This window comes from Entelurus aequoreus, linkage group LG08 (genome assembly GCF_033978785.1).
Source record: "Entelurus aequoreus isolate RoL-2023_Sb linkage group LG08, RoL_Eaeq_v1.1, whole genome shotgun sequence".
NCBI classification, from domain to species: Eukaryota; Metazoa; Chordata; class Actinopteri; order Syngnathiformes; family Syngnathidae; genus Entelurus; species Entelurus aequoreus.
In genome coordinates this window covers 35,934,839-35,953,345 of record NC_084738.1, presented here as the reverse complement: position 1 = coordinate 35,953,345, position 18,507 = coordinate 35,934,839, and positions in this window count along the sequence as shown.

Sequence of the window (18,507 nt, the reverse complement as noted above, 5' to 3'; positions counted from 1 at the left end):
TACATATACATATACATATATATATATATATATATATATATATATATATATATATATATATATATATATATATATATATATATATATATATATACATAGCTTACTACATTTTCCAAGTAGCTTGCTCATCACTGCTTGGAAGCAGCTTCGCACTGTGGATAGATGACACGTTTGTTGCTGTTTCCCTCAAATTCAAGCCAGTGTTCTAGCAAGACACGCACCTTCCTAGAATGCATGCAACTCCTGCATTTGTGTAAAAAGGAATATGGAAATGTAATTGTGTTTGTGCATCCCTTTTGAAGGAATATTTAATGTGAGTACAATCTTTAGCATGTAAACACTGGGACACAACTGTGGTAAAGATCACCGATCACCAATCATAGATATGATGATAATTATTTAAAAAATATTTATAATTATCATCCCCATGGTTTAATTTGAATAATACTGTGACTGTCATGACCTGTCACCACAGATCATGTCTTGTATTGTGTTTGTTGTTATTCTTCTTAGTTTAGTGTATATTTATGTTGCCAACTCTCCTAATCCTGCCTTTTTTACTTTACCTTTGCTAGGAGTGCTGAGCGTTACACATCGGCCTCTCTTTGGTGATTAGGACACACCTGCTGCCAATCCTGATCATGCCGCTTCTTATACCCGCTTCACCCTGCTTTCCTCGCGGGATTATTGTTCGCCACTGGCGACTGTTCAGTGGGTTCGCTCTATGATACTATTAGGTTTTACATGCTAGCGTTACGCTACGTTTTGCAGTCCATGTTTTGCTCATGCCATGCTAGGCCTAACGTGCGCTTCCCAGCGACATGACTCTTTGTGTTTTTTGCCTTCCTTTCGGTTTAAATATATTATTCTTACATGCTGTCCTCCGCATCTTGGAAGCGCAAACACCACTCCATGCCGAAACGTTACAGTGACATCATAAAAAAAAAAAAAAAATACATACAATTAAAACAGAGGCCAATGACCCTATTGATATTTACAGTGTATTGATGAGAGTAAACAATGACATGTTAAAGAGAACATGTGACGAACATCCATACTTGCCAACCCTCCCGATTTTTCCAGGAGACTCACGAATTTCAGTGGCCCTTCCGAAAAACTCCGGGGCAACCATTCTCCCGAATTTCTCCCGACTTTCACCCGGTCAACAATATTAAGGGCGTGCCGTGATGACACTGCCTTTAGTGTCCTCTACAACCTGTCGACGCGTCCGCTTTTTCACCATACAAACAGCGTGCCGGCCCAGTCACATGTTGTGTGCGGCTTCTGCATACACAAGAAAGTGACTGAAAGACATACTTGATCAACAGCCATACAGGTCACACTGAGGGTGGCCGTATAAACAACTTTAACACTGTTACAAATATGCGCCACACTGTGAACCCACACCAAACAAGAATGACAAACACATTTCGGGAGAACATCCACACCGTAACACAACACAAACACAACAGAACAAATACCCAGAATCCCTTGCATCCTTAACTCTTCCGGGCTACAATTTACACCCCCGCTACCACTAAACCCCGCCCCCCACACCTCAAACCCCCCATCTCTCGAATTCGAAGGTCTCAAGGTTGGTAAGTATGCGAACATCTGTTGAAAAAACCTGAAAGAACTTCTGAAAGAACAACATGTTGTGCACACACACGTGCGTGCAAACACACAATGTTAAATATTGTTAAGTATTAAGTATAATTATACACCAGAAATGTTGTATATGTGGTCTTCATCCATTCTTCATGATACCAATCATCTTCTTCTATTTTCTCCCAATGTCTTCATCTTGTCGTCTTTTGTCTCTTCCTACACTCAACTTCTCCGAAAGGTGGACAGAGATAACTCACATCACCCTGCAGGGATCTCACACACGCACACACGCGCACGCACACACACATTTGCACATGCATACACTGCATCCCACCCACACTGCCTGCGTCTGACACTTAACTGTGATAAATGTGAAACCCCTGACCCCCAATACTCTTGGCGCCTGCGATGAGGAACAAGCTCACCTTTAATTACCGTTCTTGACATGCAAATAAGACACACATCTATCACCATGTAGATACATACGTACCATATACTGTATCATCCACGGAGACGTAAACATGCAACCACTGAGAAAGTGGGAAAAAAGTTCACTTTTAATAACTGCTGGTGCTGATGAATGTAATGTAACCCTAACAACCCTTCACTGAGCACACACACACACACACACACTTAAATCTTCTTCATGAGTAATTGCATTATGTCTACTCACTAATGATAGTGGTGAGTCTCATGTTTCCAGCTGGATAAAGTTGATTTGAAACCGTACCTGCTTCTGAGCTTTAATGCTGTTAAAGCGCCGTCAAGAAGCCCGTCCACGTTGCGTTCATTTGGCAGGGGACGTGTAGGGAAGGGGCTACACCAAGACTTCATAACCAGGCGTTAATATCAGATGGCCAATGTGGGAAGTTTAGATAACAGAGGAGCAGCGGGTGGGTGGGTTTGCCGAGGGGGCGAGGGTCCTAATGCTGTGACAACCGAGGAGGAGTGAATTAGAAAGGGCTATAACCTCAATACTGATAAACGTGCTCCTAATTGAATGCCATTCAGTTGTGCTGACACTGGTTAAACATCGGCTCTGGCAGGAGACGACTCACGGATCTAAAGGAAAAGTGTCCCCCCCACCCCACACATTAACACATAATCATATCGAATCTAATGTGTTAATCATGATCCAACACCATAAATGAGCAGGAGATGGAACTACCTCACACACAGGAGAGCAAGGCTAGTTAACTGGTTGCCCGGGGGCCAAATCCGACCCGGGAATGACACCATACCGACCCCCGACTTCAGTTCAAAAGTTGGGAGACAAATGATTTTGCAGCCAATTCCTAAAAATACTTGAGCACAGATGAAATTGGCATTGATATTTGCTTATTATAAAGCCAAAAATGCATCAAATGCAGTGTTTTCCTCTGCAGAAAAATAAAAATAAAAACATATATAAAATCAAATCAAATAAATAATTAAGTAAATGAAAGAGAAGCCACAGACAGATATCAACATAAAACCACAGACAGTTGCATTCCTGAATGGCCCGAGAGAGATACACCGACAAAAGGCTCATCATCCACCCACAATTCAAATGTGTTGCAATCGGGGTTAATTTGGAGATCAGTCTCTCCTACATATCTCAGAAAGGCACCCCACTGATCTTGAAAACTTTGCAGAGCAACCATTCACCGTCATTGGCAGTGATATTTTAAGCTTGGTCGCAAATATAAAACACTGTGATCCAAACCTGCGATTTACACAACTGAGATAGGTGTTCCTCAAGGCACCCATAGGTCCTGTCCTTTTTGGCAGTTACACTTTTTTTTTATGTGATTCATGTAACTAAAGTGTTGCTGTAGCTTTTTTACTTCAATTACAGCCAGTAGTTATTTGTTCAACTTATTCTGTTATACTAGTTGTGGCTCACATTTTTTGTAGAAGATTATGTGCTGTCATAGAGATTATTTTTGTGTCCTTAAAAACAGCAGAGCGCTTCTATATCTCTGACAAAATAAATAGAACAAAATCAAATGTTGATGCTGGTTCTCCGAAGGTACAAAATAAGACTTATAGTGAAGGTAAAAGTCCACACCCACGGTCCTTAGCTTTCTGGAAATGTGGCCCCCAAAACAAAGTATCTGGATATCCCTGTCTTAGTGAGAAAAACCTGTTATATTGCATGAATGGAAAAAATACAATTCTGGGCTGCTTCTTCCTTCTGCTTTTAGTTGAGACATATTTCAAACTGGCTCACGTCATTTCTTCTTCTACGTTAGAGAAAGTATGAGGAGGTGTGATCAGCTGCATGCTTTTATTTATAATAGGTCTCCTATTAGTCAAGATTTTTACACAAAGTTTGGATTTTTGGCAGGGATGTCGTTTCCGTCGTCTCCATGTCTCTGTTACGTTGTTGACTCGATTGAATCGCTTAACATGCAACTGGCCATGCTGCTTCCACAAACCCACCCCCGAGTGTTGCTGAGGCTTTAGGTCGAGCGTAACCAATCGCTGCTGTATTGGTGAGTGCAACATGTGAGGAAAAAAGTCAAATGGGATTTCAGGGGTATGGCAAGGGGCATTGTTGAAAAAAAATGATAAAACAAGAAAATGTGAATATAAACATAATATGAATACAGTATATAAATGTCCGTGGCTGGCGTTATCATTGGCTAAAATGGTTTGTCCACTACAATACCTCGGTTGTCCAGTATGAGATCAGATAAAACAGCAGTAGCAGACATTGTGTAAATCTCACCGCCTGTCATCCAATCACAGCCCCCCTACGGGTATAAGTTGTTTACAACGTAAACGTGCCGATTTGCAGCGTTGCGAGGTCCGCTTATTGTAAGCTACTTTGGACTTGTCTTTTTTTGCAAATCTTGTGAGTCATGGGTTGCAGTTTTACTTGGGCTTGTTTTTGAATCTGTAGTTGCTTTTTTGGGGCTTGCTTTACTGTCTGTGTGGTAGGTAGTCTGTGCTTTCTCCACACCTGTCTCCTGGTTATCGTGCAACCCAGTCCACTCGCTGCGCCCCCAAACACACGCATCGGAGCCATTGTCACGTTATAATATGTACTTTTTTAGAAGTCAAGCGGTGGTAACTCCCTTTGATTATGGAAACAGTCGCTGGCTGCAGTTAGATTAGATCAGAGTATTTCAAACGTATACAAATCACTCTGAAATGCTGTATGTAAACCATTGTTTCTCAAACTTTTTTCACAAAGTACCACCTCAGAAAAACTTAGCTCTCCTATTACCGCCATGACGACCAATATTAAAATACAGTAGCACTGTAGGCCTAAGTATTCATTAAAAACATGGCACGGGTTTTATTTAATGAAAATTTGTTAGAATTTTTGATTAGGTGATTCTTTGGCGTACAACTAGACGTAGCCCGCGTACCACTGCTGGCACAAGTACCACAGTTTGAGAATAACTGATGTAAATATTATAATTGAATTTGGTTAATGCTTTCATTGTAAACATTTGATAATATAATCAATTCATCAATCAATCAATCAATGTTTATTTATATAGCCCTAAATCACAAAAGTCTCAAAGGGCTGCACAAGCCACAACGACATCCTTGGTACAGAGTCCACATAAGGGACGTCGATGTGAATGACTATGAGAAACCTTGGAGAGGACCGCATATGTGGGTAACCCCTCCTCTAAGTACAGTCCTTAGTGGATCTAACATAATAGTGAGAGTCCAGTCCATAGTGGGGCCAGCAGGAGACCATCCCGAGCGGAGACAGGTCAGCAGTGCAGAGACGTCCCCAACCGATGCACAGGCGAGCGGTCCACCCCGGGTCCCAACTCTGGACAGCCAGCACTTCATCCATGGTCGCCGGAACCGGAATAACCCGGCGAGGGGGCAGAGGAGAAAAGAAAACAGCAGATCAACTGGTCTAAAAAAGGGGGTCTATTTAAAGGCTAGAGTATACAAATTAGTTTTAAGATGGGACTTAAATGCTTCTACTGAGGTAGCATCTCTAACTGTTACCCGGAGGGCATTCCATAGTACTGGAGCCCGAATAGAAAACGCTCTGTAGCCCGCAGACTTTTTTTGGGCTCTGGGAATCACTAATAAGCCGGAGTTCTTTGAACGCAGATTTCTTGCCGGGACATATGGTACAATACAGTCAGCAAGATAGGCTGGAGATAGACCGTGTAGTATTTTATACGTAAGTAGTAAAACCTTAAAGTCACATCTTAAGTGCACAGGAAGCCAGTGCAGGTAAGCCAGTATAGGCGTAATATGATCAAACTTTCTTGTTCTTGTCAAGAGTCTAGCAGCCCCATTTTGTACCAACTGTAATCTTTTAATGCTAGACATAGTGAGACCCGAAAATAATACGTTACAGTAATCGAGACGAGACGTAACGAACGCATGAATAATAATCTCAGCGTCGCTAGTGGACAAAATGGAACGAATTTTAGCAATATTATGGAGATGAAAGAAGGCCGTTTTAGTAACACTCTTAATGTGTGACTCAAACGAGAGAGTTTGGTCGAAGATAATACCCAGATTCTTTACCGAGTCCCCTTGTGTAATTGTTTGGTTGTCAAATGTTAAGGTGGTATTATTAAATAGGTGTATATAATAAATATATAAATATATAATAAATAAATATATATAATCAATTCATATATCGTTGTGCTTTGACAGTAAGGTCACTATTTTGAATTTTTCCTCATCTAAAAGAACTTTGTGGCACAATAAAAAGAGGGTAGTACATGAACAGTTTTACAGTACTGAAACCATTCAAAAATAACAAAAATAAAATGAACATATCATTTATTAAAGGGGACTTATGATCATTTTAATCTACATTCAAAACTATTTATTGTGGTCTACTTCAGACCAAACTGTGGTACATGTACCACTAGTGGTACGCGGGCTCCATCTATGCCAAAGTTTTACGTATTTAAAATTCAAACACTGTGTTACTGTTCAAACTGTGTGTAATGTTACAGAGGCCAAGAATAATGAATATACTTGATAAATAAAACTTCTGCCTTGTTTTTAACGAACATTGATGCCTACTACGCTACTGTATTTTAATGTTGGTAATTATGGTGGTACTTGGAGAGCCAAGTGTTTTCTGAGGTGGCACTTAGTGAAAACATTTTTGAGAACCACCGATCTAGATAATATGCATTGGATATGCTTTGGTGTAAAATTTGCTCCACAGTCAGTTGATTCTGTCTGCAACATGTTCAATTCAGGGGAAATTCCTATTTTGCAAATGAAACCATGCCTCACCCTCTCCAAAAGTATCATAATTTATCATTTGTAAATATACACTGTTTAAAAAAGATATCTTCAAGGTGACATCATTGTATTTTTACCCCAGACATGGTCAAAAAATTATCAACAATATACAGTATACTGTAGATTCATCCGGTCACCACATTAGGTACACTTGCACACTCGCCGACCGATGCAAAGCTAACAGAGACAGCTCGTATCCCAAAAAACTTGCGGGCCACCGGTAAAGACTGTAAAGTAACACTGTGTTGACTCTTTCCGTGGCAATCAGGGAACATCCAACGTTTTGTGTTACCGTGCGCGCCAAATGAAGAAGGACTGATCACCTTGCACCTGCGGCCTGTCATTAAGAAAGCACAATTATGCATTTATTAGGTTCCAGTGCCTCTAAAGGATGCCTGGAAAACAACACCGGCATTAAGCATAACTTGATTCAGTCGTTTTTATGCTACTTAGCACATTTTAATTGCTGAAAATCAGAACAGAGGAGTGTGGCCAAAACATTATTGCAGGCATAAACGACACACAACAGGGTATTGCTGAGATTTAATCACACCTGCCTGTTGTTTCATTTACCTCCCGATGCGTCAATTAGGCACAAAAGGGGCAGTGTTTTGGGTTTCAGGCTCATCTGGGCAGGGGCGAGGAGAGTTTACCCATTGAAGTTGACATAACATCGCACACTGGAAACGCATTTGTCATCATTTGACTAATGACAGGACGGAGGAATAAAACCTATTTGAAACGCATCTGCTTTGTGCTTCTGCTGTTGATGTGGATAAATTCACTCTTAGATTGAATAGTGCTGATGATGTGATCGGAGGATGAAGGCGCACTAAAATGGTCTAATCTCTCCCCATCGTCGTGATATAGGAATATTCACTAACTCCTAGATGGATTTCTCTGATTAGGTTTGCCGTCATTTAAACTTCAATCTTCCTTCTCAAGTAATATTCTGCTTCCACACATAGGCCTGATTTCAATGAGTGATGAATTGAAATACATTTTTACGACCGAAATTGAAGTCAAAGGGATGAATGATCTTCCTGGACTTCATGCTGGTTTTGATTTTCAAATAAAAATGAATCTGATCTTCAACCCTACATTCCTGGTGCCTCTTTGCTGCCATTTTTTTACCGTATTTTCACTTTCAGAATGACTCATTTCTCGCCGGTATTGCTCGTAGCCTGTAAAGTTTGGCTCTCAAAATAAAAGTACCCTAGTAAAAAACCACAAGTAACGTCACTGGTAGGTGCTTCATGTGCAACTGTCGTAATTGATTGTTGACGAACACTGCTTTACTTTTCTAGTGAAACAGACATGCTAATGTTATGACAGTCATAACGTTGTTACTAGGGATGTCCGATAATGGCTTTTTGCCGATATCCGATATTCCGATATTGTCCAACTCTTTAATTACTGATACCGATATCAACCGATACCGATATATACAGTCGTGGAATTAACACATTATTATGCCTAATTTTGACAACCAGGTATGGTGAAGATAAGGTCCTTTTTTTTTAAAAATGAATGAAATAAAATAAGATAAATAAATAAGAAACAATTTCTTGAACAAAAAAGAAAGTAAAACAATATAAAAACAGTTACATAGAAACTAGTAATTAATGAAAATGAGTCAAATTAACTGTTAAAGGTTAGTACTATTAATGGACTAGCAGCACGCACAATCATGTGTGCTTACAGACTGTATCCTTTGCAGACTGTATTGATATATATTGATATATAATGTAGGAACCAGAATATTAATAACAGAAAGAAACAACCATTTTGTGTGGATGAGTGTGAATGAGTGTAAATGGGGGAGGGAGGTTTTTGGGGTTGGTGCACTAATTGTAAGTGTATCTTGTGTTTTTTATGTTGATTTAATTAAAAAAAAATTAAAAAAATTATAATAAAAAAACCCGATACAGATAATTTAAAAAAATTATACCGATAATTCCCGATATTACATTTTAAAGCATATTATCGGACATCTCTAGTTGTTACTCTTTGTTGTTGGCCCTCTGCGATCTTGGAAGATTTTCGTATCGGCCTTGTTGTGGCCCTAAACAAGATTTTGTTTGTGGCCTCATTTGGATCTTTAATATTACTTGAGTTTGATTTTATAAGTTATAAATGAAATTGAAGTCCCCAGGGCTCCAAATGTCACCATACTGAAAACATAAACAATGCACCACTAAGTTGAATTAAACATGGTCAGAGACGTTCTCATCAAACGACAACATGGATGACGGGGAGAAGACGCGGTGAAAGTGGAGGCAAGGGCGTAAACATCCTGAAGAGACGGCCAGAAGGCAGCAAGAAAACGGTCTGTAAAACATAATATCTGCAACATTTTGACCAAAGTACTACCATTGCACCTGATGTAGACCACAAGGAAGTGTTTTAAAAGTAGACAAAATGTAAATAAGAAGGAAGTATCCCTGTACTTTGAACAGTTTCTTAAACTGGAGCAGTACGTTGTTTGACTTCTTTGCTTAATCACTTCCGTAATTTAAGGCCACATATTGATATACTCCAGGTTTCAAAGGGGAACTACACTTTTTTAGCCTATCATTCCCAATCCCTGTGTAGACAATAACATGTTTTTCTTTTTTATGCATTCTAATTTGTAATATACAGCAAGTGCAAGGTGGCTAACAATGAAGATAATGGAAGTCATTTATTGCGCCCCTAAAGCCCTTAAAGAAACATCTAAAAACCGCCAACAATACTTCCATCCATCCATCCATTTTCTACCGATTGTCCCTTTCGAGGTCACGGGGGATGCTGGAGCCTATCCCAGCTTCATTCGGGCGGAAGGCGGGGGTACACCCTGGACAAGTCGCCACCTCATCACAGGGCCAACACAGATAGACAGACGACATTCACACTCACATTCACACATTAGGGCCAATTTAGTGTTGGCAATCAACCTATCCCCAGATGCATGTCTTTGGATTTCATGACATGAATATTAATCAAGTATTAGTGATATTGTTATTGTAAGCTCTAATGCAGAGGAACTACTTTTAGTGATGCATGGATCACAGAGAGGTAACAAGCTTATGCAGCTATTAACATACTGAGCTGGTGAGCTGCTGCATCGCCTTTGAGTTGGTAAAAGTTAATTATAGATTATGAATCATACATCTCACTTATATTGTAGAAGTTTGTGGCCATAAACCGAGAAGTTGGCCAACTTTGACATTCAATTTAGACCCAGAGATGGCAAAAAAGACACAAACAGACGCTCACTTGTGCCCACCTTTTTCTTGTCTTTTGTTCCCTGCGGGTGGATAATGATGAATTAATTATTCATCTATACTGGAAGATGTAAATATTCCCATGAGTCAACATTCCAGTGAGAGCAGACATTGTACAGTCAGTGGTTGTTTTATTATGTTCGTGATTTGTATTTCTTGTTTTGCACCGAGCAATACTGCTGAATGTTAGTGTTTCACAAAAGCCTAATTTTTTTAGCACACAGCTTTTAAAATAAGTAGCTACTCCTTCTTATATTCAGCCTAAAAAATATAGGGTTGTGCATCAATAATTTGCCCGGAGTAATCTTTGTTCACTCTCATGAAGTCTGTCCTGATTAGTAGCTGTTGTTGTTGAAGGAAATAGCGAACATTATGATGCGTCTGTGAAATTAATACGCCCCGTATGCCAAAAATCACCAAAATACATAAATATTACATGTTATTATGAATGTTACTAATGTTACTACATTACCATACCATACCATACCAACTTTATTTATAAAGCCCTTTATTACATATATATACTTACAGCATTTTTAAAAAACATTGATGGAGTTTTGGGGATGTTCTTTAGAGGGCCTTATAGGCAGAATAGAGCGACTTTCATTGGCTCCATTGTGAGCTGACTATTGCTAACGTTTATTTACAAGTTAGAATGCATTAAAAAAAGATTGTGAATGATAGGCAAAATTCCCCCAAAAAAGCAGTTCCCCTCTAAGGTACACTCATAACATTGTTGACATTTATTCTCTAAGGTTATATTTCTCCTCTTTTGCTGAGAAGAATTGTTGTACATTCTCGAATATCAGGTTATAGTTTATTTTGTACATCATTTCAACTGTTTGCAAATGCACCAAATCATTGAGTTTCAATTTTTTTAATCATTAAATTAAGGGTTTGTATGTTTTCACTGTCCAACCTTGTCTGTTATTCTAGCGTACCCTTTTTATAACACAGTTATAAAGTGTACTTTTGTATTTCTACACAATAACTCAGATATGGTAACACTAACAAGCAGTAAAGGATATAGAGTGATTTTTGGTCCAGAACATGTTTTACTTTATTAATGATCAAGGTGCCGGTACATATGTGTGTTTTCTCCTGAACAAAAAAATACAGTAATACTAACTTTAAGTCCTTTGTAACTTTACAAATGTCGTTTATATGAAGATTGAAAAATTTTTGGTCCTGGTATAGAGCTCTGGGTTACGCCACAAGATATATTTAGGTCTCTAAATGTATGTTTGCCTATCTTCACATATTGCTTCCTGTTAAGTTAAAGTACCCATGATTGACACACACACTCTAGGTGTGGCGAAATTAATCTCTGCATTTGACCCATCACCCTTGAACACCCCCTGGGAGGTGAGGGGAGCAGTGAGCAGCAGTGTTGGTTAAGTAGCTTCGTGTCCAGTTTAAGACCAACCCTCTGATGCCATACCGCTCTAATTTGTTTATTAAGATATTATGATTAATTGTATCAAATGCTTTGGTAACGTTTATAAACACTGCAGCTTCCCACTGTTCCCACCATATGTTGCATTAATATGATGATTTGATTTATTGTGGTAATTATGTGACAGGAAACATGTATGTGGAAGGGGTGTGGTCCACGCGTCACCTGCGGGCGGGGCATGTGCAGGAGCCTGCTGTGAAGCAGATGCCAGGTGAGTGGATATCTCAGCTGGAACGAGTTATCTAATCACCTGTCTCTTTATTAGCAGCGTTGGTGACCGCAGGTGGGGAGCTGAAAAGCCAGGGCAGGAAAGAGGAAAGACTTTGGGGGAAGAATTGAAGACGAGAAAAGACTTTGTAACATTGAAAATAAAAACATTGTAACCTTGGCAACCAGCCTGGCCACAGTCTGTCGGTCCTGACAAGAACCCTGCGACACAGAGCTGTCATATTTTGGCGCCCAAGACAGCAGGACCGGGAAGAAAATGTCGGCCCCGACCCCCTTGGAGGCGCTGGGAAGAGTCCTGGCGGAGGTGTCTGCGGCCTCGCAACAGCAGATGGAGACGGGCCGCCAGCAGACCCAAATTTTACAGACACTGGTGAGCAGAGCGGGAGGGGCTTCAGGAGCGGGGACGTCCACCTCCATGTAACGCATGGCGGAGGCTGAAGACCCCCAAGCGTTTGTGATTGTGTTCGAGGCCACAGCAGTGGCGTGTGGCTGGCCAGAAGAAGAGTGGGGCGTGAAGCTGCTGCCGCTCCTGGCGGGGGAGGCGCAGCGGGCGGCGCTCAGTCTCCCGGCGTCCGCCAGGGTGCACTTCCCCAGCCTCCGCCGCGCAGTACTGGATCGGGTCGGCAGCCACCCGGAGGTCCACCAACGCCGATTCCGCGCGATGTGGCTGGGACCCGATGACCGACCGTTTGCGCTCGCACAGCAACTGCGGGACGTGGCAGCCCGGTGGCTCCAGCCAGAGGAGGCGGACATCAAAAAAATGTTCGAGCAAATTCTGCTCGAACAATTTGTGGACGCGATCCCAGCCAGAACCGCCGCGTGGGTGCGCTACCACCGTCCGTGGGACCTGATGGCCGCAATAACCCTGGCCGAAGACCATTTGGCGGTTCACCGGGAGGCGACCCCAAGACCGGCCGAAAGGCCCACACCAGCAAAGAGAGAGGCCGAAAGGCCCATCCCAGCCCCGCGAAGATGACTCACGCAACCGGAGGGGGTGACCTGGACCCACGAGCAGGTTCCTGGCCACCCCGCACCACACCACACCACACCTATTCCACCAGCCAACAGCAGTATAAAGGGGGGGTTTTAGAGTTTGTAACATTCCCTATGCTCCTTCTTTTCAGGGTACCGGCGCTGCTGAGAGGGGGCTTCCCCTGCAGACGGCACCTCGAGCACCAGGGCCGGTGTGCTGGGGGTGCGGATAGCCCGGTCACGTGAGGCCAGACTGCTCCCTGATGGAGGTGGGACAGGTGATGCGGGTTGTCGGACCCCCAGCGCCCGGCCCCGATCCAGGGGAGACGTATTGTGTCCCGGTAAGGGTACAAGGGAGTACACTGGTGGATTCGGGCTGTACACAGTCCATGATCCACCAAAACCTGGTTCGACCCGGGGCACTGAGGCAGGCGACACGGGGGAAAATAAGGTGTATTCATGGGGATGTGCACACTTATCCTGTTGTGCCCGTGGAAATTTGGTATCAGGGACAAAAGCATAGTGTCAAGGTTGCTTTAAGCAAGCACCTTACGCATCCCATAATATTAGGGACAAATTGGCCGGGATTTCATCTTTTAGTGACGCAATGTGTGGGGATGTGTTCACGGGGTGTAGGAAAGGGGAGTATCCGCACGGTTCTCAGTGGCGACGCGGGTTCATCCGACACTGCCGAGTGGGAACCGGCGGGGGCTTCGCGGGAAGTCCCCCTGGGGCCCCACTAGCACTAGCACCCTATGGAGGATTTCCCTCTCGAGCAGTCCCGTGATGAAACCTTGCGCGCGGCCTGGGACCAGGTGGATTACATCGACGGTCAGCTGGTGCGCCCGGGAAAAGCGCGGGTACTCCCCCACTTTTCGATTATTAGAGACAGGTTATACCGAGTGAGCCGTGACACTCAAACCGGAGAAAAATCCACCCAGTTGTTGGTGCATTTTAATCCCATGTCTGGCCACATGGGCTACGATAAGACACTCAATTGGGTCATGGTCCGATTCTATTGGCTGGGCATTCGGGCAGACGTGCGCCGCTGGTGCGCTGCCTGCCCGGACTGCCAGCTGGTGAATCCAGCGGCCATCCCAAAGGCGCCCTTGCGTCCATTCCCGCTTATGGAGGTCCCATTCGAATGCAGTGGATTTCTGTAAACCAAGAAAAAGTAGATAACCTAAATGACTATGGTTATAAAACACGTAGAAAACACATGACTTTACTGTGAAAAAAATGAAAATATTGTAATTTCACAAATCTAAGTCTAAATTAAAAATTTTGCAGATTGTACATTTATATTTACAGCATATCTTAATTGCTTTAGGGGGTTGTGTTAAAGCATTAGCCTAGCTAACTTTTGGCGGACAACATGTTTTCTTGTATTTTTGTGGCAAGTGGTTTTTAAACATTGAGCGGTTATGTCTCTGTGCTTCATTGTAAACTGCATGGAAATGAACCACGCTGTGTGTTTAAGTGTGCTGGAACTGTTTGCAAGCATTTATTTAACAGATAAGGAGCATTGAATGCTAAGGAACATTTACCAGAAGGCCATGTTGTAAGATGTCCATTGAAAGGTTGTACAAATACTTTCGAGTTAAAGTCCTTATGTACCGCTCGCATGTCTTGGAAACACAGGTATTTTGCAGATACTAGTATTGGGGACAGGGCAGCATGGTGACGCAGTGGATAATGCTTGTGCATCACACTGAGAGGGTCCTGGATTTGACTCCCATGCTGGGGTTCAAAGACATGCACCTGGTTATAGGCTGATTGGCAACACTAAAATTGGCTCTAATTTGTTTTGCAGTAAATTCCTGGCAACCACAGCTGCCAGTATTTTACCGTAAATGCTATAGTTTTTTTGTAAACAGATTAGCAATGTATCAGTTCTTTTCATAGTAATTTACCGTAATCAAAAACAGTTATCAACTGTAAAATTAACGGATTCAACATCAACATACTGTAATGTCATATACATCGTGACTGTATTTTTTAAACCACATCTGCCAGTATTTTAGCATAAATTGTGCAGATTTGTTTTTACAGTGCAGCCAGTGTGACTCCTTTAAAAAATTCCCTGACGACACCTGGAAATCAACATGAAACAAGATGAATAAGATGTATTTGCTGCATTTAAATGATGTGCTTAAGTGTAATTCATCAGGCTTTGTTTTTCCACATGTGCAACTTCCACTGTCACACGCAGACGGATGAAAACGCTGTGGCGTTCTTTGCCCCACGCTCACCAAACAGAGCAGATCAATGCTTGCTTGCATAACTTAATCGTAGGAACCAATAGCCATCAATTGAAGTGATTAGGTGTCTCTTAGAGTAGATCAGTTGAAAAGAAGAGAGTTTTCGGAGGTTCAGTTTGGGGGTGATATTTTAAATCCTCATTTATTTGTTCTGCCCTGAATTATTCATGGTCAGGGCTCAGGTGAGTTTCTGTCTTATGGCTGTGGCCTAAGTCACGCCAGATCAATATGCTGGTCATAATTTATCAGCAATCAATACGGCATTACTTCTAAGTTAACCTTTACCTTACCCTGCATAGATTATGTACCATTTATTTTATTTAGCACAGTGAACATGCGATCTGCACGTCTGTGACGCTACAAGACATGAATTTAAGCAATCAGAATACATTTTGTATCCATCCATCCATTGTCTACTGCTTGTCCCTCTCGGGCTCGCGGAGGGGCTGGAGCCTATCCCTGCTGCATTCGGGCGGAAGGCGGGGTACACCCTGGACAATTCGCCACCTCATCAATCAATCAATCAAAGTGTATTTATATAGCCCTTAATCATAAGTGTCTCAAAGGGCTGCATAAGCCACAACCTCATCCCAGGGCCAACACAGATAGACAACATTCACACTCACATTCACACACTAGGGACAATTTAGTGTTGCCAATCAACCTATCCCCAGGTGCATGTCTTTGGAGGTGGGAGGAAGCCGGAGCACCCGGAGGGAACCCAGGTAGTCACAGGGAGAACATGCAAACTCCACACAGAAAGACACCCCACACTTAATTGGATACCTAAGCAGAATTTTATTTTTTATTTATGTTAAACAATATTTATACTTTTTAAAATTAAATTTGAAATCAATTTGATGCATGTGTTGTAGTTAAACAAATGAATGGGGAAAACATTTTCAATAATTATTTACTTGGGTGTAAACAAATATTTTCATGTCATTAAAACATAAATGTTTAAAACTTCCCCATTCTTTTTCGAACGGGAATCAACCCCAGTATCCCAGCTGAGCACTAACGATGTGTGCCACAGGGTTCCAGTGGGACAGCGCTGTCGTTATATTCTAATCAGTGTCGGAGCAGGAAGCGGCTATAGGAATACGTTAGCAATAAAATGTAATCTAAATCGCTCTGTTACTTAGAAATTGACCTTTTGCATGTGCGTCTTCACACAAAACGGGTCCACCACCGAGGGGGCAACGCTGGATCACACCCCCCTGCGAGTTTTGCCATTTTGCTCCAAGTTGGAGGAGGGGTGCAGGGACATTGTGCGTTCAGAATGAAGTTTGGGGGGTTTTAAGTTGGGTTGTTTGCAGAGCTATCGCCGTGAGTTGTACTGAAGACAGGAAGTCAACACGCGTATTAGTGACTGCTTGGACGCGAAGAAGGGACAGGATTGGGGAAGATCAGGTTCTTCCTACTTCTTTTCGGACATGTTGAATTTGTAAATTGTGAACATGAGATATGCACATGTGGATGTACTAAACTAAAGTCGACTCAACTCAAAAGTGGTATCCAAGCAGCGTAGTGGTCTCATTATTGAGACTTCCCCTTCCCAATAAACATGTCACACTCCCTCTCTTGCAGGACATCAACAGGGATAAAAGTAAGAATGGTTCTTTATTTATTTTTTCTCATCTTTGCGTTTTTATTTTGTATTTAATCTTTTTATTTGTGTGTTTTGTAAGCCTTGCATGTATTCTGTGTCCATTGTGAGTGACTTGGATCAGTGTTGTCCAAACTTTGTGCAGCAAGGGCCGCAGGAGAAAAATTGAAGGATGCCGGGGCCCCTTTGAAACATTTTGTATGTTGGAGCAGTGACTCTAACACAGTGTTACTGTTCAAACTGTGTGTAATGTTACACTGGCCAAACATAATAAATATACTTGTTTTAAAAAATGATGTCTTGTTTTAATGAATACTTAGGCCTACTAAGCTACTCTTTCTATGCCACATCAATATGGAATGCACTCCCAACAGGTGTAAAAGAAAGTGCATCTCTGTCCTCCTTCAAAACCGCACTAAAAGAACACCTCCAGGCAACTACAACCCTAAACTAAAAACCTCCCTTCCTCATCATACCTCTTCGGATTGTAAATAATCAAATGTAAATAATCAAATGTAGACATTTTTTCTTATAATTTCTGATCTCTCTCTCTTTGTCCACTACTTGCTGTACATATCCTACCAAGTCAGTCCTACACTGTTCCAATGTCCATTTCTCTGATGATGCAATTGTTGATGACTGAAGTGTTGATACCAACCAAACCTAACCCCCCCCTCCCCCTCCCTCCCTCCCCCCCTCCATATCCCACACCCAGGATTGTAAATAATGTAAATAATTCAATGTATATACTCTGATGATTATCTTGTGTGATGACTGTATTATGAAAATAGTATATATCTGTATCATGAATCAATTTAAGTGGACCCCGACTTAAACAAGTTGAAAAACTTATTCGGGTGTTACCATTTAGTGGTCAATTGTAAGGAATATGTACTTCACTGTGCAATCTACCAGTGACGTGCGGTGAGGTTCATGGCTGGTGAGGCACTGACTTCATTACAGTCAGATTTACAAACATATGAACCCTAAAGAGTATCTTATTCACCATTTGATTGGCAGCAGTTAACGGGTTATGTTTAAAAGCTCATACCAGCATTCTTCCCTGCTTGGCACTCAGCATCAAGGGTTGGAATTGGGGGTTAAATCACCAAAAATGATTCCCGGGCGCGGCGCCGCTGCTGCCCACTGCTCTCCTCACCTCCCAGGGGGTGATCAAGGGATGGGTCAAATGCATAGGACAAATTTCACCACACCTAGTGTGTGTGTGACAATCATTGGTACTTTAACTTAACTTTAACTTTACACAAACAAACTGTAGCACACAAAAAAGCACATTTAATTAAAAAAAACGTTATTATGGTCTTACATTTATGTAATATATTGGGTTGGAGGCAATAACCAGGCGAGTTGATGAAGTACGTCTCTTTACTGTAGACTTCAGAACAGACTCAACACACTTGACGTCAGGTGCGCAACACCACGTAAATCGTTGGCCAACCAAAAAGTAACCCCAGTAAGCTATAGCCAACATTAACCAGGCAATAGACAAACATAGATCACTCTATTACATTCCTCCCCTTTTAGAAATGTAGAAGTTACTCAAAAGAAATAAACAACCCAACCAAAAAATGCAGCAGCTCAATAAGAAGCCAAAAAGTGCAAAAAACAATAATGTTTATGAAATCCGTGCTGCAGTCTGCAGGTGTACCTAATGTTGTGGCCCTGTCATTCACAACTCCTCCAACACGAACATTATTGTTTTTGCACTTTTTGGCTTCTATTAAATAGCTTTTTTAAATAGATTAAATCTTGCACGTGGAAAGTTTAAGTGTGGGCTTTAGTTGATATAACACTCCCGTCAGGGGGTGCATTCTACGGCGGGGTGCATTCTCTACCACCAGGAGGCGGGAT